This window comes from Mchenga conophoros, linkage group LG23 (assembly GCF_057382185.1).
Source record: "Mchenga conophoros isolate Kocher_MC1m ecotype Shallow Benthic linkage group LG23, M_conophoros_male_GT1.1, whole genome shotgun sequence".
Taxonomy (NCBI): domain Eukaryota; kingdom Metazoa; phylum Chordata; class Actinopteri; order Cichliformes; family Cichlidae; genus Mchenga; species Mchenga conophoros.
The window spans coordinates 37,846,586-37,868,704 of record NC_140547.1 but is presented as its reverse complement, the minus strand read 5'-3'; positions in this window follow the sequence as shown (position 1 = coordinate 37,868,704).

Below are 22,119 nucleotides of genomic sequence, written 5' to 3'. Positions count from 1 at the left end.
TGGCAGGGAAGAAAGGGGGAACAATGACAAATAAAGGCAAAGGGAAGAAGAGATGAAGGGATGGGTGAAAAGGCATCCCACTAGATGGCACTATTGTGTGGGGGATTTCATCTCTCCCTCCTCTCTCTGTTTTCTCCTCCTCTCCTCCCTTTTCTAGGTCTCTGTTTCTGTCTCATGTTGTCTCTTCCTCTCCAACCTCCTCTTCCCTTTTTCCATCTTTTTACCCCCCCAACCCCAACCACCACCTTTTTGTGTGCAGCATGTGTGATGGAGGCAGTTACACAGCTGGGAATTGAACACACAGAACTGTAGTGTTCCCTGAATCGAAGCTAGGTGCTTGAGACACCCAGAAAGCTTTTCCAAGGACAGTGTCTGTTTGTTTAATTGACTTCCACCAGCACACACACAGGAGCACGCATTCATGCTTACAAATTTGTACACACGTAAACAATTGTGAATAATCAGAAACAGGAAAAAAAAAAGATCCACACATGAAAGACTGAATCTGGCCCATTTTCTTGGAAAGAAAGGTGAAAGAGCGAGTGTGATGACGGCATAAATTATACTAATCGGAGAAGAGGTTCAATATCCGCCGAGATGAGACGAGTGAAAATGGGAGCAGGAGAGTGGGCGAGCCGTCAGTCTGTAGTGGAAGTCAAGTGTAGGTGAATGATCAGTGCAAAGGGTGGAAATCAAGAGCGATGGATCACTGATGCCAGGATTAACTGTTTTCTTGGGGTGTTGTGAGCGCAGTGAGTGACTTCACTTCGCAGATGATAATCAGCCCCCTGCACACTGTTTGATCTCGTTCCGAAGTCAGATCTTTATATAGCACAAGAGATGTGTTGCCACAGTGCTCATACATAGTCACATAATAATTACATTAATAATTAGTGACCTTCCATATGTTCTCTCTCTCTCTCTCTCTCTCTCTCTCTCTCTCTCTCTCTCTCTCTCTATATATATATATATATATATATATATATATATATATATACATACACACACACAATGGGCATGCCATTTTACCACAAATCTGTGTGCTTTTTTTTAATGTTGGTCATAACATAGTAGTAATTAAAACACATTAATTAGAATGGTTTAATATTAACTGACAGATTTTCATTCAGTATGGCTTGCCTGCAGATGACAAACAAAAGAGTGTTGAAAAAATGAGAATCCCTCTCCTCGTGCTCAGAATTGCTTGACGAGCAAGCATCGAATATCTCTTGCCACAGAATCCGGCAACACGAAGGAAAATATAGACTTTAATAAAGTAATAAAGTTTAACCTGCCAATACTGATGTATTATGGTGTTTGAAACGTATTTCCAGGTACCATTTTGAGCTCCCTTTTCATGTAGGGATGGCAGCTGGCCAGATATGAGTCAGATCCAAACTAAAATTAGTCCACAACTACTGGAAGGATTGATATAAAATTTAGTACCAGCATTCATTTTGCCCAGACACTGAATCCTTAACACTGTGGTGACTCCTGATCTTTAGCTCTTAGTGTTAATTAGCAAATATCAGCATGCTAATGTGGAAAACTCAACCATAAGACAAGCACCAAAAAGACAGACTATTACTTCCTGGATGATTTTCTTCTCTATTTTTTGCTTTTTGCTAGTGTGCTTGTCACCACTGGCAGTGTGAGATGGAACCTGCAGCCCATTCATATTGCACAGATAGTCCAGCTCCTACAGGGAGGTGCATTCATACGTGTCATCACAAGAAGGTTTGCTGTGTTTCCCTGCACAGTCAAGAACGTGGAGGAGATACAGGGAGATGGGCCATTACATCAAGACAGTCTGGCAGCACTGCACAAGAGCATCAGCTCAGCAGTGGGAATGCTAACTGCTCCTTTCTGTGAGGAGGAACAGGAACACAGCCCGAGGCTTATTATGAAATGACCTCCAGTGGGCTGCTCATGTGCATTTTTCCAACCAAGCAGTCAGAAGCAAAGTGTGGCTTGAGGGCCCATTGTCCTTTAGTAGGACCTGTGCTTGCACCATAACTGGAAGGTCTGTGTTGTTTTCACAGATGAGAGGAGTTTCACACTGAGCACATGTAACAGCAACGGAAGTCTGGAGATGCCATGGTGAATGTAATGCTGTGTTTAACTTTTTCCAGCATGGCTTGCTCAGCAGTGGCTCAGTGATAGTCACACAGACCTCCACATGTTAGCCAACATTGTGAGACCTTATGTTGCTGCAATGGGCTCAATAAGGCCTGCCTCATGTGGCCAAGGGGGTAGCAGTTCCTGGATGATAAAGGCACTGATGCCATTGAGTAGCCCTTGTGTTTCCCAGATCTGTATCCCATTGAAAACCTTTGGGATGTTATGTATTTGAAGCCACAAACTGAGCTCTCTGATGCTTTGATCCAGATTTGGGAAGAGATCCCCCAGAATATGGATCCACCTTCTCATGAAGAGCATGCACAGACATTGTTGGGAGTGCACACAGACACGTGGGGGCCATGCAGACTAATGGGCCACATAATGGCTCATGTTGGACCAGCTGAATTACTCAATGCATGCTCGTCATTGAAAATGTTCAAATTGAATTCATTTAAAAAGCTTGTGCAAAGTAAATGTTCCTTTAACTTTTTTGTAGTTAAAGTTAAAGTACCACAGGTGAGGGCCTTGAAAGAGAATGAGATATTTCACATACACAATAGTAATTCTTACTAAATATTTGACACTGACTGTTAAAGGAATTTTAATATTCAGTTGACAAAGGGTTGCTAACACCAGCGGACAGCTCTGAGAAAAGGTTTGTGTTAATGTAAGTCAAAGATACTTTTTATTGTATAACAAAGACACAAAAGAACAGGAAACACTCCAGTCAGCAATACATGTGCAAGGTCATCCCTGAAATTTCAAGTCATGGAAGGACTTTTCTTTCTTTCCATTCTTAAAGTCTCACAAGAGTACAAGCTGCCAATGCTCAGAATTAGCATCACTGATGTTTATTCTATCTCTAAAACGAGTGATGTTAATAACTGCACTATATAAGTGAATGATTCATATATATGTCATTGTCATTGTTTTTGTTGTTCTGTGAAGTCTCACAGTATGATACCACACACTGATCCTGTTGCAGCTTATTGATACTCTTGCCCGAGAAAGAGACTTTACAGGACTTCAGCCACCCATTCCCAGGAAACCCCTCCAGATATGATCCATTTACACCCGCATTTATTTCTAGTCATGGATCCATTCTGGGACTCTATCATTTTGATAGAGGATAAGGGCTGCGAGGAAACCCTCAGCGACAAAGCAGAGTAGTCCTTTGGCAAACTGTGTGTCTAGACATCTAATTCAAATATGACTGCATGAGTGATGGCTTTGCCCATGGATGAGATTGAGTGCAGGGGAGTTTTTTTTTTCTTTCTTCTTGCACTCCACAGAGTTAAAATTGAGGAATAAGCTCTGTGACAGATTCAGATAGTAGGATGAGATATTGTCAACAGCTCACAGGAATCCATATGTAAATATGTTTTTTTTATAGATATTTTCCCCCGATTAGAATTATCATTGAATTGGCAATCGCCCTTTTCAGCATCTCTGTTTTGCTAACTTGTTTCCCTCGCACTTGCTCTCCACCCTGCCACCCCCTTCACTACAGTGCCAAGTAAATTATCAGATTGTTTACGAACTGTAACAGAAACCTATTTTCAATTCACCCGCAGCCCTGAACCACATTGCCATTATGGGAGGATCTGATAAAGCAGTTCAGCAGAATCATGAATGTTAGAATAAAACGAACAACAACCCGTTTTCACTTCCTATCTGTGCAGCTGCGAATGAGACCTCGGTTCAAGTCAGTTTAATCTCCAAAACCTGCCGCAAAATTGCTTATTTTACTTGACTGGAGTGATTTTGGCCCTGGGGGCAAAACCTGTGCTAAAAAACATGAGCTGCATATGAAAACAGAATATGCTGTGAAGTTTGGAGTACTTGCAAGGTATTGGGACATCAAGGAAACTGCAAATACACACATTGCAATTTCAGCTCAAGTTTCGTGATTTGTATAAATAACTAAAAGCTAAAGTATCACAACTTGTAATGCTTTACGTGAACTGATAAACTGGTAAAATATCGTTAGATTACAGCTGTAACTCTGTAAAGGTCTATTTCCAGATTTCTTGAGTATGAGACATGATAAAGAATAACATATTTTCAGGGAGATGTTTGGATTTGGGGTATTATTTTGGGAAAACAAGAAGTTCCACCTGACATCCCTCAGTGCCATACAACAATATGGCAGGATTATCTCTTCTGCTTGTACATCTTCATAAAAAGGCAAAATTAAGTCAAATTATAATGATGGATCATAATATTCATATGGTGTGTCAAATAATAGTCATCATGGATGCTATTGGTGGAAATAACAGCTGTGTCATATGGTGTCTCAAATGTACAAAGGTCAAATTTAAAGTCTCGAATCAAAATAGCAAATCTCACACAGAGCACTTTAATTAAAATGCTTTAAATATGCAAGCCGCTTTGCAACCCACCTCCATCGCACCTCCTTCTTAGTGTGATTAATGCCTGCTTTGTTATGTGTGCAGAAAAGAGAGGCATATCCCCAAATACAGATTTAATAACCATTAGCTCTTCAATTTGATCTTGAATCATTCCACACAGTTTTTCTGTGTATTTCCTTGTTGCAACAATTTGCCAGCTTAAAAACTGAAAGCAAGCACTACTGTGTTTCATCGAGAAGCAAAAAGCACCTCTGAGTCTACTATTGCTCTGTTTGTTTATTTATTTATTTGATTTTTGAGGATTTTTATACAGGCTCCCATGGCCCTCTTGGTTCTTTTCTGGCAGTACAAGATGCCTTGTGGACACACTACGCTCACAGAAACGATGAAGCACCGATCTAAAAGTAGAACATTTACATAACACTTTGTCACCTTCAGTGCTGGCGCAAAGCAGGAGAAGTGCCATTGTCAAAGAGTCAGAAAGTAATCTGGACAACTTTAGAGTTTGTCAAGTGGCTCATTCAGACAACTTTCGAAAACTGTCGCTTTACAAGGGGCTGCTTTTTGGATGTTTGGAGGGGTTTTTTAAGTTAAGATGAGATGTTGTCATGTCTACCAACTTCTCTTTAAGGTCCCAATAACCTAATATGATTTTTGCTACTTTTAGAAGCAAAGAGAAAGCTTTCACTTTTAGTAAATGACAACTGGCGCAAAGCCCAGACTGCCTGTGGCCTGTCTGAGACCAGAGGCCTTTAAAAACCCGCCTCCTTCCTGAGGTTACATGCGCATCCACCTCCCTCGAGCCCTTTTTTCCTTTGACATAGATGCAGCTGAGGCATCGAAAATGTGCCCTCCTCTGTTGCATTGGACGCTAATCAAAAGGCAAGATGGGATTCAGTGCAACATCAGACTTCATGTAGCACTGTCAAAGGGGGTCAGTTTTGAAATATTTAACATTCTCAATCTTATCTAGCAGCACTAATTCAAATGTAATGTTTGCTCAGCTACACCCTATTTGCTTATCTTAAAGATTCAAGGCCTGCTCCCCTTATGCAACTTGAGAGGTAAGATTTCCTGGCATTGCAAATGACGAGCTGAGCAGACTGGAAAATATATATTTATATAAACATCACTGGCTCGTAAGTCTTACCCATTCATTATGCTGGCATGAATCATCACAGATACATTGGGAACGGCTGTTTCTTGAACCTCCTTATTTATTAATTTGTCCCACTATTCCTCTCATGCTCTCCTTTTCCCCTCCATGTCCCCTCCCCAGCAGGCTAAATACTCCTCTCTCCACAGAGTTGTAAGTAGCCCGCCTGGTCACGCAGGGTCAGCCTGGTTTGTTGATTTAATCCGTGTCCGATGTTGTCTCATCTCGTAGCCGGGCTCAAATGACTGCAGCGCCGCCCGACCGGACCTTTCCGTTCAGCTGCCTGATAACGCCTCTCCTTAGAGCCCGCCACTCCGATCTGATCTGAAAGCTGATGAGAAGCAGCCGCAGCGAGGCTACCGGTGTTTACAGGAGAAGTTTTAAGATCTGGCACCCAGCTAGGTGGAGTGAGACGGAGTCAAGCGGAGCAAGGTTCACACCGGAGGAGAATGTATCTCATCCAGCAGCTTCAAATACGGGTGAAAAAGCACTGCAGAGCACAGGGCTCTTATCCCAATAAAAACGATTACATTTGTCGTTAAATAGTAACCGATTGGTATTCCGATAAACTGATCAGCTCCCTCCCACCTCCACACGGCTGCCTTCTTCTGCAACCCCTCTTCAGAAATAATAAAGGAACGAGCTGTGTTTGTGAATTCCTACCGTGGAGAGATTCAAGGAGGAGCACTGAATTATGGGCACGCCGGTGCAGAATGAAAGAGCAGCTGAGCTCTCTGCGCCCAGTGAACAGAATTTGATTTATCTTTAATTTCACTATTTTTCTTTTTCTTGCACCTGACTCCTGGACAATGAGAAGGGCCTTGTGCCGCCTGCTGCAGCTGCAGGACAAGAACTGCGTCTATATTGGCTAATAAGAATCCCTCGTCTGGCATTCATTTGCAAGGCATTCTCTGGATTGGCAACAAATTTTTGCACACTGAAAATCCATCTTCTGCATAGTTAGGTTCATTGTATTCATGCAAAACAATGTGTGTGGAGAAAAATATCGAGCTGATGCTTTTTAATAGAAAGAAAAAAGGAAAAAAAAATAGTAACGATCACAAGTGGAAATAAATGTATCTCCACTTACCATGTTCGGTGCGTGTGATATAGAATTTGTTAATGCTGCTAATTAGCCTCATTGGCTTATGCATGCTTCTTCAGCAGAGCCTCTGGCATTCCAAGTTTATCTCGCATTACAGATGCATGTTGGCATCACGTGTGCTAACGCAGTAACGCATCGCATAAGTAAATTATTCATTTTGCACTTGAGGTTGAAAATGGAAAAAAAAAGTATCATCAAGGTATCCACAGCTTTGATGGAATTAATAATCTGAGCATTTGACTTTGACGTTTGACTAAGACGAGCTATTCATAAGCAGGAAGCTGCCCAGTAGTGGCGCAGCCCGCTGGCCATTAAGCAGTTCCAGTGGACAAGAGGATTAAATGCCTTTCTCAATGGCATCTCACTGGCAGTTGTTAAGGGAGGACGGAGCATTAATCATTCAAACCCTCCATCCAGATTTTGCCCGTCTGTGGAGGATCTGAACTGGCAAATGTTTGGTCACAGATGCACTCAAGTCTATTAAAATGAATACCATTTCTTGAAGTTTTTCCTCAGGATTGTCACCATTCAGTGTAACTGCATGAGTAAAAAGCTCAAGTTCCCAGTTCTGCTTGAGTGTGTGTGTGTGTGTGTGTGTGTGTGTGTGTGTGTGTGTGCGTGCGTGCGTGCGTGCGTGCGTGAGCTAGTGAGAAAGAGAGTGTGTGTATCCCTTCATTTTGGTAATGGAAATGCTGGGAAGCCTTTAGTCGTTGCCACTGGTAATGGAATGAGAACATATGTATAATTTAAGGCTCTGCTACGGGCTCCCAGTGGAGCCAAGCACACACACACACACCCCAACGAACACACATACTCACAAGAAGCTTAATCACTGGCACTGTTTCTTCATCTGAGTGAGTGAAAGTGGCACTAATACAGCACTGGAGTTTGAGCTCTGTTAAAGTCTCACCAAATATCCCTCTATGCTTATTATTCAAGCAGTTGGCCTAGATGAGTCAAGACTACGTGGTAATAGTGTGAAGCGCAGGAAAAAAATTATAAAAAGAATAAATAAAGAGTTCGGCTTACTTTACGGGAGAGCGGGGTTACAGTAAAAGGGAAGGATTTGTAGACGCCTGTCCTATTGATCAGTGAGCGAGCGAGCTAGCGAGCAAACCCTCCCTGTTTCAGAAACGAGTGTTTTCATGCCAGGATTTTGGTTACAGAGAAATTGGTGCTGTTGTCACTTTGTTAGTGTGTGTGTGTGTGCTGTTTGAAACAGCGAGGTTCCATTAAGACCTTTACCCCCCCCACCCCCCCCCCCCACCCCAAAATGCCAGTGATGCCTCCTGGCTTCAAGCTGTAAATGCTTTGACTATATTTGACGTTCGCTGCCTTGATGCTTTTTTGGGATCCTTTTTCCTTTTTTACCCCACATCACCTTGTGTCAGTTTAAGTGTAGTCAAAGGAACATTGATATTTCTGTCGGCAGGAACGTCAATTTAGTGGTTTGTCTTTGTTCTGGGACCTCCCTGCCCTTCCATATGGACACACTGAAAGCCAGAGGTGTACTTTCCCAGCCTTCTGCTTCCCACATATGGAAGGGCGAGGAGAGCCACGACAAACCAGAGCAGGCATCGGCGGCTGACATGGCGATGATTAATTCAGACGCAGCGTGAAATGATGAGATCAGTTGAGCTGCCTGGATTGCGGATGAGTTTGACTTTTCGTGGCCTGTCTGAATGAACACTATACGTGATTACCCCTCCACTAAAAAAAAAAAAAACATTAAAAAAAAAGAAAAATTCCTGATTCCTTTCATATGAACGTGTTAAGCTGCACTTATCAATATTATATGACGTGCTGGTTGTTAAAAGTTATTCTGTTATGTTGCAGGCATCAGAGATCGAAGGGTAGGGTTCAGGAAGAAGTTAAAAAAAGAGATGAAAGTTGCTGAGATTTTCAGGGTGTCAGTGATTCTGCAAGTTAAGAAGCTTTTCAGGCAGTTTCTTGTTGGTAAAAATCTCTGTGACTAGCAGATAGTTAGTGGGATGTTTGCTTCTTTCTAGATAGTTTAGGAAGTAGGAGTCAGTCCAAATGTGGCAGTCGAAGCGTGAAGCCAGGTCAGGGAGATAACTGCAAAGTTTACAGTAAAAATGGTAAATGGTAAATGGCCTGCATTTGTATAGCGCTTTTCTAGTCCATAGGACCCCAAAGCGCTTTACACTACATTCAGTCATTCACCCATTCACACACACATTCACACACAGTAAACAGTAGTCTTCAACATTTGTTCTGACAGAGGCTTGTCAAACTTACCAGGAGTTCCCCTTAGCTCTACAGAGTGCTTTGGCATTTTATAGTTTTACAATTATAATTTTGGCTCAAACTCATGACTCATCAAATACTTTAAGCTCTGAATAAAAAGCTCCATTAAACTACAAACTGTATTCACGCAGCACCGAGCAGCATATATTGGTGCGAATAGCGAGCATTTCCCTCGGAAGATGGTGGCGAAAGAAATATGAAACATATAAGAGGGTCATTAGATTTTGATTCGCCATGCAGCACCAAATGGCAATTGGCAATGATCCCAAGCACGCTACAGATGCAGGAAATCATACCTGAATAGAAAAACACACAATGGAGCACTATCAGTCGTGGACTGGCCTCCCCAGAGCCTGGACTTCAACTTCAATAAAGCAGTGCTGGATCATCTTGATGGAGAACAGAATGAAAGGCAGTCCAACATCCAAAGAAGAGCTTTGAATGTCCTTCAGGAGGCCTGGAGAACTGTTCCTGAAGACTACTTAAAGAAATGACGAGACAACTGAGTGAGCTGTGTTTAAAGAATAAAGATGATCCTCCCAAATATTGACTTTCAAGCTCCTTAGCTTCTGCCTTGCATGTATGTTTGCACATTTCAATGAACTGCTCAACATATTTTCCATTTTCCAAGCAAATGATAAAAAACGAGAGGGTGGCAAAAGACAATACTGTAATTCTGCGAAATCTATCTAAGAAAACAACACATTCACAGGATGTCTTGCTTGTTATACTGATGGTAAACCCAGGACAATTGTAGAGAATAACCATTCAAACCTCAATCCTCAAATCCCTCAGCAGTCTGGAAGCATAGATTGTATTTTTAACCCCCCCCCCCCCCAAAAAAAAAACAAAAACAAAAACAAACAAAAAAAAAAAAACAAGACTTCTTGTATTTGAAGTATTTGTATGAGCGTAGCGTTTGAGTGATGCTTCCCTGAAAAGACATCAAGGAAGATATACTGTGTGTCTGCTTAAAAATATATTACCACCATCATTTGTGCACAAAAAGCTCTCCACATTGTTGCTCCATTTTGCCCTTTAATTGGTATTTGCCAAACGGCATTTCAAAACACATTTGACTGTCATATCATTAACATCCACTCAGTTTCCTTCTGTTTGTGTATGCAATTTGCATTTGATTTGTACCATCAAGCTATAATTTACGTGGGCCCCACTTTGTGTGTGTGTGTGTGTGTGTGTGTGTGCGCATCAGTGTGTGTTGCAATATGATGCAGACTGCCATGCGATGAGTCAGGACATCATAATGACTGTGTGGCATTGTGAAGAATGGTCTCCTGCTTTGCATCCCCCTCCCCCGCCCCGTCAAAACAGCTTCATTTCGTCTTGTCGCCTAGTTTGGAAGTCGCTTGCTTGGGAGTCAGCTCAGATTCCCGGCGGGAGTCAACAAAGAGGGACACTCATGTGGCATCTGACTGCATACCTTTGCTCTTTCTTTTTTTTTTTTTCATTTCACGTTTTTGCTTCTTTTCCCTCTTTTTTTTTGTTTTACAGCCGAGTGTAAGAATGCAATCATCGTGGCCGTTTCAGGCAGAGGAAGACAATTTGGTAGAGGAGAGAGAAGGTGCTGTCTGCGGCATGTTTATAGAGAGCTCTGCCAGATGACGATGGGGAAAGGAAGGGAGACGAGGACGGAGAGCAGAGAGTGGCAAGATGTGGGGGGTGGTGCAAGGGAGTGATATATGAAGTAAGGGCAAGACTGAAGGAAATAGACCAAGGTGAGGGTGGTGGCATCTCCTCCACAGCAACCCTGACTATGTCATTTCCTTCTGGCGCGTGCTGCTGTTGCTAACAGTCTCCCCCCCACTCACCCCTACTCACCAAACACACTCCTCACGCCCTCATGCAGTCACACAACTCCCCATCTACTCTTATTAGTCTGTATTCCTTCTCCTCCATGATGACAGTTGTCTGCGCTTACGTGTGTGCATATTTTTTTTCTTCCTACTTCCAGTTTTCTACTTCAATTTGTCTTCCACCCCCCCTTTCTAATAAAGTAAATGAGGATGGGAAATGGTGAGACTCAAGGTGATATTTCAGCAAGTCACTCCCCAGCAACAACGGTGCGGCGGCTGGACGCAAGCCTCAGAGTCTCTGAATGAAATGTGCACGTGCTGGATTGTGTATTACGAGCACAGGTCTGGAGCAGAGGCTTGATTTATATATTGGTTTGTAGGGATAGTTCCAGTGCTTACGCCTGAAAGCTAAGGCCCTTATTGGAAACTATAATATACTATGTATACTTTACACACATCTACTACACATTATATTTATGTGTGTGTGCGTGTGTGTGTGTGCTGTTTCTTTTTCTTTTTTTGGTGTAAGGTGTAATACTACTGAACACCAACCTTATTTAAAGGAAAGTTAAAAAAAAATCAATATGTTTGCAACAGCAACATCTGTGTTCACAATAGCCGTGTAAGACTTATGCTTCTGTGTCTGCTTAAAAGAAGCACAAAGACACGGAGGAGCTATTTCTACAGCTGGAGGAGAGGAGCCACATAATTTTGGGGGTGGAGGGGTGGGGGGTTGACAGTGTTCACAGGCTTCATGCACACAAGGGTTGAATTATCTATGGCACATACACTACATCTTCACACAAGCAGTTAGAGCCACACTAAGTGCTAAGTACCAAGCGGCTGTTGTGTAATAAAAAAATATCTATATTGAACCTCTACCTCGATATTTACCGCAGGTCCATCCCACTTTTTTTTTTCTTTTTTTGCTATTGCATTTTTGTTATGGTGAGGCGATTTAGTATCAGGTTGACTTTTATTATTCCTCAGGCTTGTGGAGGTGCAGAAGGAGTTTGCTGGGAGTTGATGCCAACAGCAACAACAACAAATTAAGAGTTTACAGTGCCCAGTTTTTTTGTCGTTGTTGGTTTGTTTGAGATGTGCGTTTTTATATTTGCAATTCATGCAAACTGCAGCACTTCCTTACTGCAAGAAGTGCAGCCGCCTGTGGTATAATGGTTTTTGTGGGTGTGGAGGGAGCCTTTCAGTTGAAAACTGTTGAAAACTTTCTATGTAGGGTCTGAAAAATAGTGGTAGTTTAGAAGAAATTTATGTTTCTTTTTTGGGGGATACAATTTGAGCTATCTTGGGCTTAGCTCTTGGGCAGAGTGGTGACCTGTCCAGGGTGCACCCTGCCTCACGCCCTATGGTAGCTGGTATGGGCTTATCTGGATCCCCCTACACAACCTTGATAAGGATAAAGGGAAGAGGATGGATGGATGGATATCTTGGGCTTTTATGCTTTACTTAGAAACTTTTTTTTTCTGTTTAGTTATTCAAATATTGTGACCTTTAATAAGCCTTTGGGTGTTTCTTTTGAACATGTGAACGTTCTTGAGGTTCTTTGCTGCACTTTATTCCTCAAAATCACAAAAGAGGGATTAGACTACTCAAAATGACTCCCGATCTTTTCTTATTTTAAAAACCTTTAAAAGGTACCTGGTGAAAGGATGACAGACATTTGTTGCCATACTCACATTGGCAATTACTTTGTGACCATTTGCACCCCCCCCCCTAAATTACCCACTATGGCCTTTCACAGCATCCTCTAATACAGTACTATAACACACATATACACACAATCAGAGAAGACGAATGCAGTTTGTTGTGTGGACATACTGTGATGTCATTTCACTCAGAACAATGTTTTCAGCAGTTTTCTTTGAAAGAAAACGCATTTTACGTATTTTCTTAAAAGTAGTTTTACATATTGATAGCTCTCGACTTTCATGCTTTTACTGCTTTTCTTCATATATCAATTTATTAAACCTATAGTGCGGAACCTTGTGCAGTTATTCTTACTGCCAGAAGGGGGACCCCAAACACTGTTGAACCATGTTTAAAACGTATGGTTCCAATGAGTATCATTCCATTTAAATCCAATCCACTTGTAATTTGGGTTTGCTCGCTTTCTGATATCTTTCCTCTGAACATCAAGTTTCTTTTTTATCTGGAACATCAAAAACTTGTTGTACGTTTTATTTTTTTGCACAATACTTTTAGTTGCTTTAGCCTACTGAGTTGCTACCTTTTCTCCCCTCCTCGCTGTTGGAAACCAAGTCATTGCTAGTTGATGTAAAATGCATCAAGGTTACTGGTGTGGCATTAAAAATTCTGCTAACTTCAGAATGCAGGGAGATGTACATTGCACTGAGATGCTTAATAATCATCACTGAAATAATATACACAAAGTACCCGCACACTTCAGGTTATTGCTGCTAATGGTTCGACAAGCTGCCAACGTTTTTTGTGTAAGAAAAACATCTTTTTCAGAAGAATTTTGGTTGGCTCTATTTTGCAGCGTTGCTTCAGGTCATTGGGGTTTGTGGGTATTTGTTTATGCACAGTTGGTCCCAGCACAGCACGCCATTCAGACTGATGTCTGGACTTTGCCTGGACCATTGCAACACCTTGATTGTTTTCTTTTTTAGCCGTTCTGCTGCTGTGCTTGACATCGTTATCCTGTTACATGACCCTATCTGTGAAGGTTTAGCTGTCAAACAGATGGCCTTACATTTGACTCTAGAATACCTTGGTATGCACAGGAGTTCATGGTCACCTCAGTGACTGTAAGGTTCTCAGGTTGGGAACCCAGGTGTAGCTGCAAACCCCTTCACCACAGTGCTTGAAGTGGTCTTCTCTGTGCAAAAAACATTTTTCAGGAAGAGGACGAGGGTGGCAACATTTTCAAACACACAGTACTTGTTCTGTCGTTTTCTTTTTTTTTTTTTTTTTGCCTGTCCCGTTTGACTCTTTTGCCATCAGAATTGTTGTCTAAAGGCAAAGAAAGATGCCCAACGGATTTACTTTACCAAATTGACCATCCCAGCCTTGCCGTAATGGTCCATTTGATTCACCTTTTATTGTTTCTTTTATTTTCACTTACTGAATACGGGACAGACTTGACTGGGGGAAAGAAGGGGAGAAAGAAAGAGGGAAAGAGAAACAGCTGAGAAGAGGGACGGGGGAGAAGGGCAAAAGACAAAAACCAACAGAACGGGCAGAGAAGAAAAAAATGCATATATCAATCACCTGGGTCACCTGCTGAGAAAGAAAAAAGAAAACAAGCAGAAGAGAACAAGAGCAACAGAACAAACAACATCACAATGATATATGGGAATATGACAGCAAATGCCAAATATTAAACATCATTGTGCAGCACATAAGATCAACAGAACACAGTGTGCTTTGAGGTAGGAGCCAAAAAGGGTGTAGTTTGTGGGTGTGATCACCCGTGTGTACACCTGTGAGCATGGGCGTGCTTGTTTTTTGTTTTTTAAAAGGTTCCTTCTTGTAATAATCTGCTAGAGGGTGTGGGGGGGGGCCACAGCCCCGTCCTCCAGGGCATGAAGCAGGTATGGAGGAGGCCCCCAGAACACAAGAGACCAAGGAAGACCAACAGAGGGGCAGCCGCGCCACTGTCCCAGAAAGAGCTGAGGAGAGTCCCAGATGAGGGCTCACTCAGCAGCTGCGGAGCAGAAGCCAGGGGGAGTTGCAGTGACGCGCCCGTGAGCTCCGCCGGCAGCCAGCCGCGCCTGAGTGACCGAGCCCCAGGCCGAGAGGCCGGGGGCACCCCACCTCCGAAGTGGCCCGAGCGAGCCCCAGGCTCCAGGCCCCGATAAGCGGCCGCCAAGGAGTGAGCCGGTGTGTACCTGGACGCCCATCCCCGGACACAGAGAACCACCAACGCACCGATGTCTGAGGGGGTCCGCCACTGGCAGGGGAAGTGGTGGTAGGGGGAGATAGGCCTCCAAACCTTGGAGGGCCTGAGATGTCCCCAGAGAGGTGGCGCCTGACACCCAACCTGACATATAGACACAGAAATACAGGCACACACAGATACAAACATCCATTCCCACCCTCATGCTCTCATATGCACTTACTCCATACTCAACCAACGTGGAGACAGACATAAAGAGACGCTGTATACACGATCACACTCCCCAAGCGTACTCTACAAACCGGGTCTAGGTACCCTTGCCCCTGGAGGGGGGAACTGCACCCAGACCCAGGTGGTGTTACCCTTTTCCCTGCGGTGGAGGGAGGCAGACCGCCCCGACTCCGCAGCAGCAGGAAAGCCCCACACTCCAGACCGCAGTCGGACGGCCAACTCCTCCTCCTAGCCCCCCCGCTCCAGCAGGTCGCAGAGAATGGGGGTGAGAGAAGACTCCAAACCTCCCTCCACCCGCTCATTGTAGTGTTGATGCATTTGTGTTCTAAGGTGCATTTAAAACCCAGGAGGGCATGGAGCTACCTGCCAGAGAGCAGCAGGTAAGCGCATGGTCCCTCCTGCTAGCCCTCAATGTCTACGTGTATTTAAAATTGAGAGGTGGGCAACGACGCCAGGGGTGAGGTATACACCCTGATGGTACTTTGGATTCCGTGTATCGTGCCCACCCCCAAGATCCTATATGTATGTGTAATGAGAGTGTGAGTAATGTGAATGTCTAAGTTGTGGGATAAAATTGAGGCAGAGGCAGCCAGAAGGGGACGGGGGGGGGGGGGGGGGGGGAGCCTCCTCTGCACCCTGGTGACATACCCCTACTCCAAGGTCCTGCATGTGTGGGTGGTTGTGGTGGAGCGGGAAGAGGGAGGCAGCTGGAGATGGGGAGGGAAGGAAGGGAGGGTCAAGTGACCCCTCCCTGGGGCCAGCTCCCCCGCTGACCCCAGTAGGCACCCCCATACTCCGCGACCCGCCAGGGAAAGGGGGCCCAGGCCCATCCAGACCGGGGCCCAGTGCAGCAGCGCCTCCCGGCCCCACAGAGCCCGTGACAGTCCACCCAACCCCACCACAGAGAAAACTGCACCCACCCCACCATCCACTCATCTTCCAGACTACATAAGACAATAAACACCCAGGCTGAGATCTTCCTCCACCTCTCCTGTATCTCCCCCTCCTGCAGAGGGAGCTCCTGAGGAGAGGAAAGCTCCTGCAAGATGTGACAATCTCCCCCACCAGTTGAAGAGCCCCCCAGGTGGCTCGATGCACCGGCGGCACCCTGCTCCAGGGCTGGGCCCCCATGCACCCACCCACCCACAACCCCGGCAACACACCAACCAGGACCCAAGCCCCCGAGGCCCGGGTCCCAGCCCAGAGACGGAGCGCCCCCAGAACCTCACGCCCATCCCGGACCCACCCAGGGGCAGCCAGGCTACCAGGTCAGTAACCCACGTCCGTCAGCACAGACCCTCCCCTAGCCCCGCTGCACGCAGCCGCGAGGAAACAGTCACCTGAGAGCCAACAGAGCCCCTAACCGGACATGACCGCTACCCCAGGTTGAGCCCCCCAAGGAAGATGCCTCTGTTCTGTCGTTTTCTAATTGTATTGTCTTGAACTTTAACATTTAACATGCTAACAGAGCGTGCTTCAATGTTGAGAGCTACAAGGTTAGTGACTGCCCAAACTTTTATAGAATCACTTACCCTAATAATTAGTTAATGAAATTTATTTGCTTTGCAGTACATAGCTGCTAATTACCCTCTTAATTCCTATGGTGTGTGCATGTTTTTTTTTCTCCAGGTTTTATGAAAATCGTCTTTTTTACATGACTCTAAGTGAACGAAGTCCCATACACCAACCTCAAAATTAATCACATTATGCTGTGACATTGCAGTTACGCTTCGCCAACTCCCACTAAGGTATCATCTGGACAATCTGTCCACACAGACAGGTTTCAACACTAACTAGTTCCCATTAGCATTGCAAAAATAAAGAAAAACATTTTCTCCCACAACTTCAAAATGCTACATAATAACATCAAACAGTTATTGTCTTTGTCCTTGTCCTTGTACTCTTAACCAGCCATGTACAACAGTGCTTTTCCGGTGCCTTTTTTATTTTCAGCAGGCAGTTATATGAACAGGCATGCACCAAAACAGCAACTATCACAGTATCCTGAATGAAAGGTCAGTGCTTCCCTGTGACTAAAATTAGCCACAGCCCTGTGAGTCACATCACTTTCCAGACAATAAATAAAGAAATAAAGAAATGAAAGAATCTCCCCTCTGCATTTATAATTTAAGCTAATTCAGTCCTGTAAAAAATAACGTGTAATATATTTATTTGTTTAAGATAAATTAGGGAAATACAGAAACCATGCAGGGGATACACTGTAGAGAAGAATGCAACAATACATGTTACAAATGGAACATTTTGAAGCAATTTTGAAGGGAGAACCCGACATCTCAGCGGAGTTGATGGGCTTTTAGTTGACATCCAAAGTCACAAACAGTTGCAATTCAAACTTTTTGTCCACCTGTCGTTGAAATGTTGTCTTCACTTTAGTTTAGACCAGTGCCATGTGCCCCTGTGTGTATGTGTTTGTGCATGTGCATGTGTGTGTTTTCAACAATTATGTAATCATTTGTGATTTTTGGACCCCGGCTGCTTTGGCTGACAACCTCTTGCTAAGAACAGCGCTCTGAATTCTTCCCCTCCAGGGGGCAGGTTGGCTGTGAGCTGGCTTTAACCGACCGCTTCCATGAGTCCCATGTCTGCTTGTATCCCAGTCAGGCTGGCTCACACACACATCCCCAAGGAGATGCACATTTCTTCTCAAACATGCACAACCGCAAAAAAAAGTCTAGAAAACTCCACCACGCACTGTTCTGACATTTGTGCATGTCCTGAATAACACATAAACAAATACCATGGAAAAGCACCATCTAACCAACAGCACCTGTATATATACCGGATATATGTATATATGTCCCACTAATACCTGTATGTTTAGGTGGACCTTATCCACATATCCACATAATTAGAGGCAAGTAATCCAAGTAATTTGCTGATACCGCAAACAAACAGCTGTCCTATGACACTTGCCCTATCTTGATTATGTAGAATAAAACACATACATATAAGTATAGAAACTGTTCTTTCACATGCTAAAACATCCATTATAAGCCCATGAAGTCATTTGTAATCAAGTAGCTACTAGCTGTCAAGGAGGTGTTTTTTTATCATCTAGACATTGATAAACAACTCCTTGTGGCTGTGTAACTGCTTGTCAAATTCACAATCTTTTTCTAATCTTGACCAAATAGTTTTGTTGCCTAAAACGACCTGTTCCCGTCCCAGAGTGTCGAATGCGACCATTTTATCAAAGCCACTAGTGTCTCAGAGATACACGCAAGGTGTCCTTTGGCATTTGTGTCTAGACGCGCAGGCAGTGGCACCTTGTAAATATTTAATACCCTGGAAGTTAGGATAGACTCCTAAACCACCAAACAAACAAAAGTAAAGTCCAGAAAGAACATAAAACTAAGTGATAAAGATAATATTCCCAAATATGAGCAAAACTCAATATTGCTGGTCAAAGCTGTCTGATTTATGGCTCCATAAGAACTATTAATGCGTAAAAAGCCTACTAGTTGGTGAGTAAACTGGCAAATGAGGGGTATCTATGGTCTCATGGAATGTATGTGTTTAACATGAACTAATTTAAACTGTGGTTCTTTTACTTCTACTTTTAAATCCTTTTTTATAATCAACTTTTAAATGTGTGTGCCTTCTGGTGATATTTACAGCATAATTCATTTTAGAGCTTGAAACAAGTTAAGCAGACTTAATGTTTTTATTTTCTTTTATTGTTTGTTTCTCAAAAATAAGAACAAAAACAAGCCAAAACCAAATTATCTTTAAATGGTTTTGTTTCATCAGCATGTAGCCTGTTAAATAGCCCTTCCATGGTTGGTAAGCCTGCCTGGGGTTACAAGCCATTTACACTGTGGAGGAGTGTGAAAAAAAAGATGTGTTTTAGCACACTAAAATCCCTGCTCCAGCTTACAGAAGAGGTGCTAAGTATAAGCTTTAATACTTTGACGTCTCCAGCAACTCTACCTTAAACCAAGGCAATTTTATGATTGCAACATTTAAAGTAATTTCCAGCGGTGGATCACCGTGATGTCCCCTATCTCTTGTTGGTAATGACGCTGTGGTCCACAGTTGGACAGGTAAACGAGTGCATGCATACCGACACACTCAGACAAATCCATGTGGACTCATCTCACAACACACTTTTCCTAACAGTGCGAAGGCTGAACCAGCCTGGTACAAAGAAAATTCATATATGCAAAATCCACCTAACCCCCATTCACGCACACATATATTCTACATAGACGGAGCAGTACACATTTGCATGATTCTTACATAAACACAAAAACACACACACACTTTGACATTTAACATGATGAAATGACAGAGGAGGGAGGGGAATGTCAAGCACAATAGACGTCCTCTCGCGTTTGGGCCTATTTTATGATCCATGCTGACACATCACGCATCTCCGTAGGTATGTCATTTGTAAAGATTAGATTGTGTTTTGGATGATTCTGGAGGGCACGTCCAATAGAAAGAGAGGAGGAGAGGAAGGGAGAATATAGAAGGAGACATACGTGGCAGAGAGCAGAGAGAAAGACAGAGAAACAGAGACCAGGGGGAGAACGAGAGAGGCCGAGGCAGAGGAGAGATCATTATTTGGCATGTCCAGCAGTGAAGCAGGCAGCTTGTGTTTGTATGTGTGTTTGTGTGAGTGTTTTCTGGGCATGCAGCTTCTACCGTTCCCCTCAAAGTCCTTTTCAATAATGTAAATGTCCCTCACTAGCGGGCCCGTCTCCGCTCTGTGCTTAATTGTTTTTGGCCTGTTATGCCTTTGCTCCCTCGCAACTGTGTCAGTTGCCTGCTCTTGTTTACTTTGCTTGTGTGTCTGCGTGCATTTTCCGCATGCACCAGTGCATTGTTTAGTGAGTGCGCGTGTATATGCGTGTGCAATTATTAAAGTCAGTGAGAAAATGATAAATCGCCAAACTTAGCAGTAGCATGAGGGGACTGTGAAGTCCGCAGTAGAAGCAAGCACATGGCCAGTGCAAATGACAGTGACAACAGGAGCTTTGCAAAAAAAGAAAAAGAAAAAAAGAAACAAGAGACAGGAGAACAGTCTGTGCCAAAACCAGAGACTGGGTTGCATGCAAAGTGCAGAGAAAGTATAATAAGGTAAAACGAAGAAGTGGTGAAGGGAAAAGAGGAATAAGAAAGAGGAAAGCAGGGGAAAAAAACAGGGAGTGCAGGAATGTGAACAGCAACATGAGAAAAAAGAGGAAATAAATGGTGGAAAAGACAGAGAAGCGTACAAGGAGACAGGAGACATTTTTTTGGCGTATATGCCGCAACCCCTCCCTCAAACACGCAGCACTAACGCACACCCGACAGACAGGCCTCCCTGCGGGTTGTTAGCCATGCTTGCAGAAATACAGCTTCATTTCTGTTGACAGCCGGAGGAAAATAATTGGCCGATAACAACTCATCAGAATGCAGGCGATATGTATGATTTTCTCACCCAGTTTTATCTGAGACAATCAGCAGCAGTGTAAACAACAGAACGGAGGAATCGTTTCATTTCTGTCGGGGCGGCGTCTGGAGTAAAGTTTGGATTTGTCTACAAACACAAACGCACGCACACACATTGATTTTATAGATTTTCTTTGTCTGGGTGATTGTTGGATGAGGTAGTTCACTTTCACGCACACCCAAACAAAGAATGTTGCTCTTTTATTGCACGAAGCACAGTTCACTTTCTGGAAACTCACATGGTACTTCGACATCATTTGAAATGTTCCAAATATTACGCCAACTGGAACTAAAGGTCGGCTAACAAACTGTTAAATGTGCGTTTCAGTCTTTGATATTTGCCTCGGTCATTTTTCTCACTGTTAATACTTGGAGTCAAATAACATTCACAGTCAGCAAAGTGTCAGGGTGACTCATAGATGGCCAACTGCTGTGAAAAGCTATTCATTTCACAACAGTTTGTTGCTTGAATGTTTTCGAGGTATGGTTGTGCAAATGATAGTCATTTGTCTCCATAATGAGATGCCCAAAAAATTCATTTATATCTGGGGCGTTGTGGGGGTGGGGGAATCTAAACATTTGACGTTCTTGAGTTCTCGTTCTTGACTTTGTAGGATGTAATTGAGGCTCCTTTGCTTCGTCCCATCTGAAATCTGACAGGCTGAGGAAATTAGCACTCCATCTCGGACTGAAAAGTCACATTGGTTGGATGTTACTCACATTTCTTGCAACTCCCACTTTGGAGATGATTCAGTCTTGTATAATTTTACCAGCTCATGGGTTGCTAGAGACTGCTCCTGGGCTAAGAACCTAAATTTGAGTAAAGCTTAAAGAGAAAAAAATCTGAACAAGAAGCACTCAGAGAGCGCAAAACTCCGCCAAGGAAGCTGGCTCTCCAGGCAGTATTTACTTCAAAGGGAATAATATTGTACATATTCATTTTGCTTTCTTTGTTATTTTTCAATTACTTTAATAAGTTCATAGTACAGTAAAAACAAGTGCAAAGTGCAGGCTTTTATTATTTACCCTGTTGAAACCCATTTTAATATACTTAACATAAAAAGCTCTTGAAAAATCAGATCTTAAAGAACTACCATGGCACTCCAATAAAGTACTCACTTTTTCCTAGGGTTTTCAAAAGTAGAATGAAGGGCAGAGCCTTCAGCTTTCAGGACCCTCTTTTGTGGAAGGAAAGTTTTAGGCCTAAACTTACTTTTAAGTTTAGGCCTAAAACTTTCCTTTTTGGTAAAGCATATAGTTAGGGCTGGATCAGGATAGGCTGCACTCAGTATGAAGAGACGACTGAAGAAGAAACACTCTGTGTGGGTTTATACACTACTACTATATTTAATCATTTCTAATCATTAAACTCTGGCACCTCCAGCTCAGGATGGGGCAGCTAATGGCTGAGCTGGAGTTAAAATTGAGTTTTTCCTTCCCACTGTTGCCAAAACACTTGCTCATAGGAGGTTTTCTGATAGATGGGGTTTTGTCTGTATTATTGTAGGGTCTTTACCTTAAAATATGAAGTGCCTTTAGGTGAAATGAATTGAACTTTAAGTATAATTATTGTTTGTGATTTTTTTTAATTTATGTGGATATGATACATGTGTAGCAGTCATTCCACTGTCTAGTAAAATGGTTTATCCGTTGTACTTATTTGGGTAGTCAAATTTATATGTATTTAAAATGTTATAACCATAACAAAGTACTGA